Raw genomic sequence first — 12,370 nt, 5'->3', positions numbered from 1 at the left:
ATCCAGTGTATGTTAGCAATTTGATCTCTAGTTCCTCTGCTTCTTCGAAATCCTGCCTGTACTTCTGGTAGTTCTCGATCCACATACTGCTGGAGTCTAGCTTGTAGAATTTTAAGCATAACTTTACTAGCATGAGAAATGAGTGCAATGGTGCGATAGTTTGAACATTCTTTGGTACTGCCTTTCTTTGGAATTGGAATGTAAACTGATCTTTTCCAATCCTGTGGCCACTGTTGAGTTTTCCAAATTTGCTGGCAAATTGAGTGTAGCACTTTTACTGCATCGTCTTTTAAGATTTTGAACTGGAATACTGTCACCTCCACTAGCTTTGTTGTTGCTCAGCTTTTCTAAGGCCCACTTCACTTCACATTCTAGGATGTCTGGCTCGAGGTCAGTGACCACCTCATTGTGATTATCAGCGACGTTAAGCTCATTCTTGTATAGTTCTTCTGTGTAATTTTGCCATCTCTTCTTAATCTCTTCTGCCTCTGTTAGGTCCCTGCCATTTTGGTCCTTTATCATGCCCATTTTTGCATTAAACGTTCCCTTCATCTCTCCAATTTTCTTGAAAAGATCTCTGGTCCTCCCTATTCTATTGTTTTCTTCTGTTTCTTTGCATTGTTCATTTAAGAAGGCATTCTTATCTCTTCTAGCTATTCTTTGGAATTCTGCATTTAATTGGGCATGTCTTTCTTTTTCTCCCTTGCCTTTCGCTTCCCTCCTTTCCTCAGCTATTTGCAAAGCTTCCTCAGACAGCCATTTTGCTTTCTTGCATTTCTTTTTCTTTGGGATGGTTTTGGTTGCTACCTGTTGTACAATGTTGCGAACCTCTGTCCATAGTTCTTCAGGCACTCTGTCTATCAGATCTAATTCCTTAAATCTATTTGTCACCTCTACTGTATATTCAACAGGGATATGATTTAATTCATACCTGAATGGCCTAGCACTTTTCCCTACTTTCTTTAATTTAAGCCTAAACTTTGCAACAAGAAGCTCATGGTCTGAGCCACAGTCAGCTCCTGGTCTTGTTTTTACTGACTGTATAGAGCTTCTCCATCTTTGGCTGCAGAGCATATAGTCAATCTATATAGTCAATTCTATTCTACTGATGCTTTTTCAATTTCAAGTTTGGAAAAGCACTAATGTTGTCTAGACATTGGGATGCTGAACTGGCTTTCTCCATGTTCATAATAGTCTTTCTTCAAAGCCAACAACAGATTGCTTAATGAGCACCTGAAGCCAAATTCTCACCCATTAAAACCTACTTATTCTTTGTGCCTAAGCAGCTATTTTGGAATAACATTGGGCTATGTAAAAAAATGTATTTTGTCACGTCAGGCAGATACTTGCCTATCACTACGATCCATTTGAATAATTGGACCAACAAAGCTAACTATTCCCACTTTGGGCTGGTCAGAGCATTTGATAAATAATGGACTTGGAAGGAACCTTGAAGGTTTTCTAGTCCAACCCTGAGCAGGAGGTCCTATATCATTTCAGACAAATGGTTGTCCAGTCTCTTCCTGAAAGCCTTCAGTGATGGAGCCCCCACAACTTCTGAAGGCAAGTTGGTCCACTTATCCTTACCATTAGGAAATTTCTCCTTAATTCTAGGTTGCTTCTCTCCTTGGTTAGTTTCTAACCATTGTTTCTTGTCTTGACTTCTGGTGCTTTGGAGAATAGCTTGACTCTCTCTCTTCTTTATCTGAACCCCTGACTATCATGTCACTCCTAGTCCTTCTTTTCACCAGTTTAAAAAGGTAAAGTTTCCCCTGCACATGCGTGCTAGTCGTTTCCGACTCTAGGGGCCGGTGCTCATCTCCGTTTCAAAGCCGAAGAGCCAGCGCTTGTCTGAGGAAGTCTCCATGGTCATGTGGCCGGCATGACTAGACGCCAAAGGCACACGGAACGCTGTTACCTTCCCACCGTAGTGGTCCCTATTTTTCTACTTGCATTTTTTACCTGCTTTCAAACTGCTAGGTTGGCAGAAGCTGGGACGAGTAACAGGCGCTCACTCTGTTATGCGGCACTCGGGATTCGACCCACCAAACTGCCGACCTTCAGATCGACAAGCTCAGTGTCCCAATTCCTGCAACCATTGTTTATACAGTTTTAGCCTCCAGTCCCCTAATCATCTTTGTTGCTCTTCTCTGCACTCTTTCTAGAGTCTCAACATCTTTTTTACATTGTGGTGACCAAAACTGAATGCAATATCAGGAGGCAAACTATTCCACTGATTAATTGTTCTCACTGTCAAAAAAATTCTTCTTTCTTCTAGGTTAGAACAATCTTCCACCCATTACTTCTTGTCCTGCCCTCTGGTGCTTTGGTTATTTGAAAAATAAGTTGACCCTCTCATCTCTGTAGGAGCCCCACAGTTAATTTTAATGATGCACAGCAAAATGAGAGGTCACAGGAACTGACATGTTGTCCTAGAGGATCTTCTCTTCCCATGTCTGTTTGAGCAGTGATGCCCACAATAAGGCACCTACATGGAGAGAGAGAAAATGGCAAAGAAACAGACTGAGATTTACCCGATTCCACACCTGGCCACCCCCAAGCCATATGGAACACTAATATATATGACTGTGTCTAGAGCCTTGGTGGAGCAGTGGGCTAATGCCTCCTTAAGTAACACCAGCTGCCTGCAATTAGTGCAGGTTCGCATCCCACCAGGCTCAAGGTTGACTCAGCCTTCCATCCTTCCGAGGTAGGTAAAATGAGGACCCAGATTGTTGGGGGCAATTAAGCTGACTTTGTAATAATGCCGCTTGGGGGGTGTATGAAAGCCCTAATAAGCAGGCATATACATAGAATGAAGGCTACTGCTAAGCTTGTAAGCCGCCCTGAGTCTTCGGAGAAGGGCGGGATATAAATGGAATTAAAATAAAAAAATTAAAAAACAGCGTTTCAGCTGGGTGGGAATTCTGGGAGTTGAAGTCCACACATCTTCACGTTGCTGAGGTTGAAAAACAAAGGTTAGAAGATGAAGTATTAGTACCGCTTTATAAAATCTTATACTGCATCCAGGTTTAGTCACCACATTACTAGATAGATAGATAGATAGATAGATAGATAGATAGATAGATAGATAGATAGATAGATAGATAGATAGATAGATGATAGATATAGATATAGATATAGATATATAGATATAGATATATATAGATATATAGATATAGATATATAGATATAGATAGATAGATAGATAGATAGATAGATAGATAGATAGATAGATAGATAGATATAGATAGATATAGATATAGATATAGATATAGATATACATATACATATACATCCCCTTCATAAACCCTGACTGCTCTTTAGAAGGCCAGATCCTGAAGTTGAAACTCAAATACTTTGGCCGCCTAATAAGAAGGAAGGACTCACTGGAGAAGAGCCTAATGCTGGGAAAGGTTGAGGGCAAGAGAAGAAGGGGACGACAGAGAATGAGGTGGCTGGATGGAGTCACTGAAGCTGTAGGCGTGAGCTTAAATGGACTCCAGAAGATGGTAGAGGACAGGAAGGCCTGGAGGAACATTGTCCATAGGGTCGCGATGGGTCGGACATGACTTCGCAGCTAACAACAACAACATACACACATATGTTGAGGGTTTGGAAAAAGTGCAGAGAAGAGCAACTAAAATGATTAAGGGCCAGGAGACTAAAACATACAAAGAACAGTTGCAGCAACTGGGTACGGCTAGTCTAGAAAACAGAAGGAGTAGGGGTGACATGATAACAGTGTTCCAGTATTTGTGGGGGCTGTCACAAAGATGAAGGGCTCAACTTATTTTCCAAAATACCAGAGGGCAGGACAAGAAACACTGGCTAGAAGCTGATCAAACAGAGAAGCAACCTGGAATTAAGGAGAAATTTCCTAGCAGTGAGGACAATTAACCAGGGGAACAGCTTGCCTTCAGACGTTGTGGGGGCTCCTTCACTGGAGGCTTTTTAAGAAGAGACTGGACAGCCACCTTTCTGAGAGATGGCATAGGGTCTCCTGCTTGAGCAGGGGGCTGGACTAGAAGACCTCCAAGGTCCCTTCCAATTTTATTCAGAATTGAATTGAAAGATGAACTTTGCTACTTAGTGGAACCCATAAAGTAAGGTCTGAGACTGAAAAGCCATACAATTCTGGCACTGGAAATATAGGAAGCTGTCTTCTACTGGATCAATTCTCAACCCAACTCACCTCACAGGAAAATAAGGAGGCGTGTTGGATTATGTTTGCCGCCTTGAGTTATTTGTAAAAATAACAAAGGCTGGATACAAACAAATAAATAAATTTGAATTGCCTATGAATTGCCATTAGAGGGATTTTAATTAATATCCTGACTTGTTTTATTTTTTTTTCTCTTCGGCATGCATATTTTTGCATTATTTTAATTTCAGCGCAATTGTAACTATCCAGAACCCTTGCAGACGACGGCAATGTTACAAATACATTGAATAAATGAAGTACTTAACTTCTTCTGGAAAAAAAAGAAAGAAACACCCTCCCTATTCTTATCGAGGTTATCACTCTTCTGGTTTCCGATTCATTAGGGTTTGAGGATAATGATAATGATGATGATGATGTTGATGATGATTTTGATTGAGTGATTTGTCATGGGGGTGAAACTCGTAATTATGTTTTTAAGAGCTAAATTGTTGCCAGATTCTATTGAGCCTTTTAGGAATACACATAACCGCTAATATGGAAAGCTCATCTCTAGGCAGCAAAATAATTGTTGTGGTTAATTTGGGGAAAATATTTACAGTTTCACAGTCTCCCTCTTGACTACTAGCATGTCATAAACTGTCATGGTATGTAACTAATGTGTATAGTGAAAGCTTAATCTAATTTTAATGGCAATTATCTGGTTGAGTAACCCATAAGAAATTGGGTGAGAATATCACAAGCTTGCACAATTGCCTCTCTCTCTCATTCCTCTCTCTCTCCTTCTCTCTCTCTCATTCTCTTTCTCTCTCTTGTTCTCTCTCTCTCTCTCTCTCTCTCTCTCTCTCTCTCTCTCTCTCTCTCTCTCTTTCTTTCTTTCTTTCTTTCTTTCTTTCTTTCTTTCTCTCTCCTTCTGACTCTCTCTTTATTTCTTGTTAGTAACTAGGTGAAAAACTATTATTTGGAAGTATTTGTATCATCCTTCCAGCCTTTATTTATTATCCCCCCCTCCCTTTCACTTTCCTTCTTGCTCTGTCTTATTCTTGTTAGTAAGAGGTGCAAAACTATTATTTGGAAGTCTTTATATCTTCCTTCCTTTAAACTCTCTCTCTCTCTCTCTCTCTCTCTCTCTTTATTTCTCTCTCTCTCTCTTTCTTGTTAGTAAGAGCCTGAAAAACTATTATTTGCAAGTCTTTGTATCTTCCTTCCATTATTTACTCTCTCTCTCTCTCTTTCGTTCTCTCTCTCTCTCTCTCTCTTATTCTTGTTAGTAAGAAGGTGAAAAACTATTATTTCCAAGTCTTTGTATCTTCCTTCCATTATTTATTCTCTCTGTGTCTTTCATTCTCTCTCTCTCTCTCTCTCTCTCTCTCTCTCTCTCTCTCTCTCTCTCTCTCTCTCTCTCTCTCTCTCTCTCTCTCTCTCTCTCTCTCTCTCTCTCTCTCTTGTTAGTAAGAGGGTGAAAAACTATTATTTGGAAGTCTTCATATCTTCATTGGTTTATTTATTTTTAAATGAAGCCAAATTATGCACTTGACTCAACTTCTCTTGTTGGAAATTATGGTATGAATGCTTCCTTCAGTTCGTTTCCTTTCCTTTCAGCCACTTATTAGGACTTACATCATCTCTGAGTGTTCAGCTTTTGTCTAGGGGTTACCAATCTGTCAGCTTTCCTTTTATTCCACTTTTTTCCCCCTATTCCATTAGTGAGGACTGATATGAACGGTACATGCTTATCAAAAACAAAGCAAGCAATGTTCTTCTCTCTCAACATCAGGCCAACTCAGTAGGTGTGATTATTCCCAGCACAAAAGGATGCATTAAACACCTTCTTATTAAGGATAACCCTGTAAAGACAAAGAAAGGACAACTCTGATTCATCACCATAGAAATGAATATTCAAGAGTCTGTATCCCGCTCTGAGCATCATCTTAATCATGTGTCAATAGAAGCGAATCGCTCTTAGTTATTAGCCATTGACCTCAGTTAAGAGAATGTGTATCAGACATATTGTAGATATCACCTAGTTTATTGTCATGTGTTAATTCATCTGTACCAATCTACAGGTTACAACAGAGGTCCCCAACCTCTGGTCTGTAGACCAGTACCAGGCCACGGCATGCCAGCAACCAGTCCACACAAATAAACAAACCCCCATCTGTGGGATGCAGGCAGCACACTAAACCACACACCCTCCTGTCCACAGAAAAACCTCTCTCCACGGAACCAGTCCCTGGTGCCTAAAAGGTTGGGGACCTCTGGGTTACAAGCTTGGAAGAGGGCAACAAAAATGAAGCCAGGGCTTGGAGACATGGTTTGTGAGGAGAGGCTGAAGAACTGAGATATCCGCTCCACAGAAATGTCTATGGAGACTCTCAGTCATCTAGGTCATGGTTGTCCCAAAGGTCTTTTTTTTCCCCCAAAAGCAACTGGACTTTCTTGTTATTTCTTGAAAACAGTTCGCTTCTCATCCAGGAAGTGAACTGAAGAAGCCTCTTGGATGAGAAGCGAAATGTCTTCAAGGAGAAACAAGAAAGCCCAGTTGCCTTTTGGGGAAAAAAAAAACACCTTTGGGACAGTCCAGAGAAATATCAGCAGAGGCAAGACATAGTATCATTATTCAGACGAACAAAAGAGTGACGTAGGAAAAATGATCAAAAGCTATTTTCTATTACCATAACTTTAGGAAAAGAAGTCATGGGTCTTAGGTGGTTGCAACTACCTAGATTGGAGGTCCCCAAACCTTTGGGCACCAGGGACTGGTGCCGTGGAGAAAGGTTTTCCGCGGGTAGGAGGGGGTGTGGATTTGCATACTGCCTGCATTCTGCAGGTGGAGCTTTGCTTGTTTGTGCGGACCAGTTGCTGGCATGCTGCAGACTGATGCCAGTCCACAGACTAGGAGTTGGGGACCCCTAGCCTAGATATATTCCTGATAGTAAGATCCATGCAACTGTGGAACAGTATCTGTTGTGGTTTTGGATTCTTCATATCTAAAGGATTTCAAGAAGATTGCTTGTCATTTATGATCATAAAATATTGGGGTTAGTCAAGACTTTTAAGACTCTGTGGGCACTAGAAAATGTGTTATAGAATATCTTTCAGCTTTCGGATTGTGGTTTGCAGAAAAAAAGTTATGTACTTAAGCATGATAATAACTTCATGATGGCATATTTTTTTAGATCAAACCTATATGGTTTTTCCTATAAAAACTGTTTATAATCCTCAAGATTATTTAAACAACATTGGTCAAGCTACTGGGTGCTACTGGGAATTGTAAGTCAAAACCCTATACCATTTCAGACAAATGGTTGTCCAGTCTCTTCTTAAAAACTTCCAGTGTTGGAGCATTCACCACTTCTGGAGGCAGGTTGTTCCACTGATTAAATGTTCTAACTGTCAGGAAATTCCTCTTTATTTCTAGGTTGCTTCTCTCCTCAACTAGTTTCCATCTGTTGTTTCTTGTCCTGCTTTCAGGTGCTTTGGAGAATAGCTTGACTCCCTCTTCTTTGGGGCAGCCCCTGAGATATTGGAACACTGCTATCATGTCACCCCTCATCCTTCTCTTCATTAAACTAGACATACCCAATTCCAGCCACCATTTCTCGTATGTTTTAGCCTCCAGTCCTCTAATCATCTTTGTTGCTCTTCTCTGTACTCTTTCTAGAATCTCAACATCTTTTTTACATCACGGTGACCAAAACATGAACAACTCTAGAATCGAAGCACATTGTGAGAGCAGCAATGTGCGAGACTTAATCTAGTTTACAAAAGATTTCTCTCTTGACTTAATAAGCAGTCATGCTTCCTTGGATGTAAATTTCAGTGATATTTACTCCTAGGTAAATGGGCATCACAATTACAGTTTGATTTATGGCTAGATCAAAACACATATATCTTTCCTATATCTTTTTAAAGTCACTATTTTCACCTTATCTTTTCTCCTGCAAGTTTTTCATAAGCACATAAGATTGTTGTAATTTCATCTGATATATGTTGGGAGCATGTTATCAGTCCTATAAATCTTCTATTTCTACATCCAGTTTTTTGTTCTTCTAGTCTTTCCACTTAGAAGCAAAAGATCCCCTCTCTAAAATGATGTTTACTTCAGCTATTTAAAAAATGTAATGAATTAGATAAGCAATTACATGAGGATATTTATGAATATGGATAGCAGTAACATGATGGCTGGAATAATTATCAGGTGAAATATGGCCATGCGCAGCTTTTCTGCAATCAAGAGTCTTAATCAAAGAACAGAAAGAAATCCCTAATGAAAACAACATTAGAGTGGATAGTCAAGTTCAAATAGTTTAAATGTATGTGTCAGCCTATGTAAAAACAAATTAGGCAGATGATCAGATATGCTTAAGTATACGGTTCAATAGCAACAGCAATAGCACTTAGACCAGGGGTAGGCAACCTTGGCTCTTTTATGAATCATGGACTTCAACTCCCAGAATTCCTAAGCTCAGGAATTCTGGGAGTTGAAGTCCAGGAGTCATAAAAGAGCCAAGGTTGCCTACTTTTGACTTAGACTTATATACTGCTTTACAGCCTTCCTGGCAGAGCCCCTCAAATGTATTTGCCTTCAATCCTCCCATTTCTCCCTTTCTCACTTTTGCATATGTATTTTCGGGGTTTGCCATACTGTTGGGGGAGAGCGCTTGTATGGAGAATATTATTCATTTTGCTCTGCTTTGTATGAGATGCCCTCACTCTGGGTGAGAGGAATATGACCTGAAAACATCTGCCTTACCTCCAGACAATGGAGCCTGGGACCATTGGGAAATGAAACTGGGAGAGATCTTGAGATGGGCACTAAATCTCCAGCTTCTCATAACACGATGGCACCTGTGGATTGGCTGGATTTCAACTGGACACTGAGGGGAGGAGTTGTGAATTGCTTTTTTTTGATGAAATCCTTTACGTGCCAAATCTCGAGACCTTGCTTTGCTCTCTTGCCATCACCAACTCTCAATAAAAATTTCCTTTTGAGACAATGCCTGTTTCAAGAGTTCTGCTTTCTTGGGAGATCTAGTTGAGACACCCTCTCTAAGCAGTTTACGGAATCAGCATGTTGCCCCCAATAATTTGGGTCATCATTTTACTGACCTCGGAAGGATGGAAGGCTGAGTCAACCTTAAGCCAGTCAGGATCGAATTTCTGGCGGTGAGCAGAGTCAGCCTGCAATACTGAATTTTAACCATGGTGCCACCAGGGCTCTTCATTCAAATTTTGGGAACTTCCTAATAAGTTTACTAATGGATCTTTAAACAATGGCCAGAAGTATATTCTGACAAATTAAAACCATTTCCTGCACCTGATATTATCACAAATCTGATATTATCAAAAACCTAACTAGGATGAAAGACAAACTGGCTAGACCTGCAAGCAGAAAAAAACATCCCAAAAGAAGATAAGCAGAAAAAAAATGTTTCCACATTGCCTCAAAGAAAAAAATATACAACAGAGTCTTTATTGATTTAGTAATCTGACCAGATCGGAAAAAAAAAATCTAATACAAAAATGCAATGAGATACAAACAAAAAAATAGGGCATATTCATGTTAAGTCATCACTCCTGCAGGTGACCCCAATCTGATCTAAATATTCTGACCTCTTCAAAATGGCCTTTGAACTAAAAAGTGTGAGCTCACTCATGATATGCATTCACAGCTTCTGGAGGCAGATTGTTCCACTGATTAATCGTTCTAACTGTCAGAAAATTTCTCCTTAGTTCTAGGTTGCTTCTCTCCTTGGTTAGTTTCCATCTGTTGCTTCTTGTCCTGCCTTCAGGTGCTTTGGAGAGTAGCTCGACTCCCTCTTCTTCATGGCAGACCCTGAGATATTGGAACACTGCTATCATGTCACCCCTCATCCTTCTCTTCATTAAACTAGACATACCCAGTTCCAGCCACCATTTCTCGTATGTTTTAGCCTCCAGTCCTCTAATCAACTTTGTTGCTCTTCTCTGTACTCTTTCTAGAGTCTTGACATCTTTTTTACATCGTGGTGACCAAACTGGATGCAGTATTCTAAGTGTGGCCTAACCAACGCATTGTAAAGTGGTATTAACACTTCACGTGATATATAGGATCTCTTCACGTGATATAGGATCACTTCACGTGATATAGGATTTCTTGCTCCAGGGCTTGATTAGAAGACATCCAAGGTCCCTTCCAATATTGTTAGACTGTATTCTGTATTCTATTCTGCACAGTCTTTCTTCAAAGGGAAACTCCAATGCAGTCTAGCTGTTCAAAATAAGCTCTAGAAAGAGTTCTCCTGAGCTGTTGAGGCATATAATTTGTTAAATATTTTTCTAGCTGGGAGGCTGAATTGTGTTCATCCAGCCACTTCAGTCTTAACAATATGAAAAATTCCATGTTGTCTCTAAGAATCAAACCTTTATGTACAATTTCTTCTTTTTACTGGCCTATCCAAAAGCATAAAGAATAGCAGGTTTCAAATACTTCATTGGGGGAACATCAAAACAAAGGCTACAATTTTAGCAGAAGAGATTCATAATCCATTTCAAAATGCAAAATAAAATATTCCATGCAGACTAAATAAAACCCAGAAAGAATTCTGTATGCACATAGGAAATCAGTTAAAATTAAGACTTGTCTAAAGAGAGAACCTTAATTAATAACTTAGCATGATATTTTGGTTTTCAGGATTTGGTTCTTTAATCTGACTCAGTTGCTTAAAAAAATCTAACCTGTTTATTACTTGATTGAGAAATTATACAGAAAGTCGGTAGATTAGATAATGATGTCAAAATCACATCCCAGAAGAATGTAACATTGCCACATAGACATGCCCATTTAATTCGTAAGACCTAAAGTTTAACTCAAATACATTTTTACTTTATTAACATTCTCGGGACTATCAAGTTGTATAATGGATGACAGGGGAAATGAGTCTTGTGATTCTACAGAAGCTTAATACCTTTCGAGGGTTCAGAAAAAGACACAAAGCCCAAAGTGGAAAGAAACACAATTATACGTCAACAAGACTAGGACATCACGTGCACAGGGAGGCACTCTAGTGCAGGGCTTTTCAACCTTTTCACCCATTGTACCACTTTTAGGATATGGCAACATCTGAGTACCACCAGTCACCTAGCAAGGTGTCAAAAACTTGACTAAAAAAAAAGGGAAAAAAGTGATGAAGTACAGTATAGGTAGTCCTTGACTTACAACAGTTCACTTAGTGACTGCTCAAAGTTACAATGGCACTGAAAAAAGTGCCCCCCAAGCCACAGCCGACAAGACACCTGCCTGCCCGCCCAGTGGCGCTCTTCCTCCTGTCCGAGGTTTTCATTGTTGTGAGCATTTCTGTTGAGGATTGGAAGCGGGGGTGGGGTGGGAGGTGTTTGGTTTTTATTCCCCCCCTCTGCTGGGTGGTTGCAGCAGGTTTTGGTCACTTCACATGACCCTGGGACACTGTGACCGTCATAAATATGAATCAGTTGCCGAGCATCTGAATGTAGATCAGAAGATCCTGGAGATGCTGCAACATTCCAGCTGATTGGTGCTTCTTCTGGGCTCAGCAGACGCACCGGGCTCAGCACCGAGCTCCAGCTGGATCCTGGCACTGATCCTGGTGCTTCTGCTGAGCCCTGACAGCCCTGCTGGTCCAGCCGTCTCTCGCTCAGGCTTGTGTGGTGCTGCCACCAGTTCAGCTCATTCCCCTCCCCCACTACCACTTTTGTAGGATGGTCACATACCATCTGCCAGGTGCCAATGTACCACAGGTGGTACCCATACCACTGGTTGAAAAGCCATGCTCTAGTGGAATGAAAAATTTTCCCTTGAGACAATAGAGTAGTTTTCCTAAAGATCCAGTAGAATTGAGAAACAACCTAGAACTGAGGAGAAATTTCCTAACAGAATAATTAACCAATGGAATGGCTTTCCCTCAGAAGTTGTGGGTGCTCCAGCACTGGAGGTTTTTAAGAAGAGACTTCTCTGGAATGATATGGGGTCTCCTGCTTGAGCAAAGGGTTGGACTAGAAAAGCTCCAAGTTCCTTCCCAACTCTGTTATTCTATTCTACACTGTTATGATATAATTGGCCTCATGACAGAATGATGACACCTCAACCCGGGAAGTACTTTTTTTTCTCTATCTTCATTATTCAGCTGAGTTGTCACTGTTGTTACGTGTCTTGAGAAGAGTTCCTTCAGTTTTATCCAGATAGCCCCA

This window comes from Vipera berus (assembly GCF_964194415.1).
Source record: "Vipera berus genome assembly, chromosome: 3".
Taxonomy (NCBI): domain Eukaryota; kingdom Metazoa; phylum Chordata; class Lepidosauria; order Squamata; family Viperidae; genus Vipera; species Vipera berus.
The sequence above is the reverse complement of the archived record's forward strand: the minus strand, read 5'-3'. Positions refer to the sequence as shown.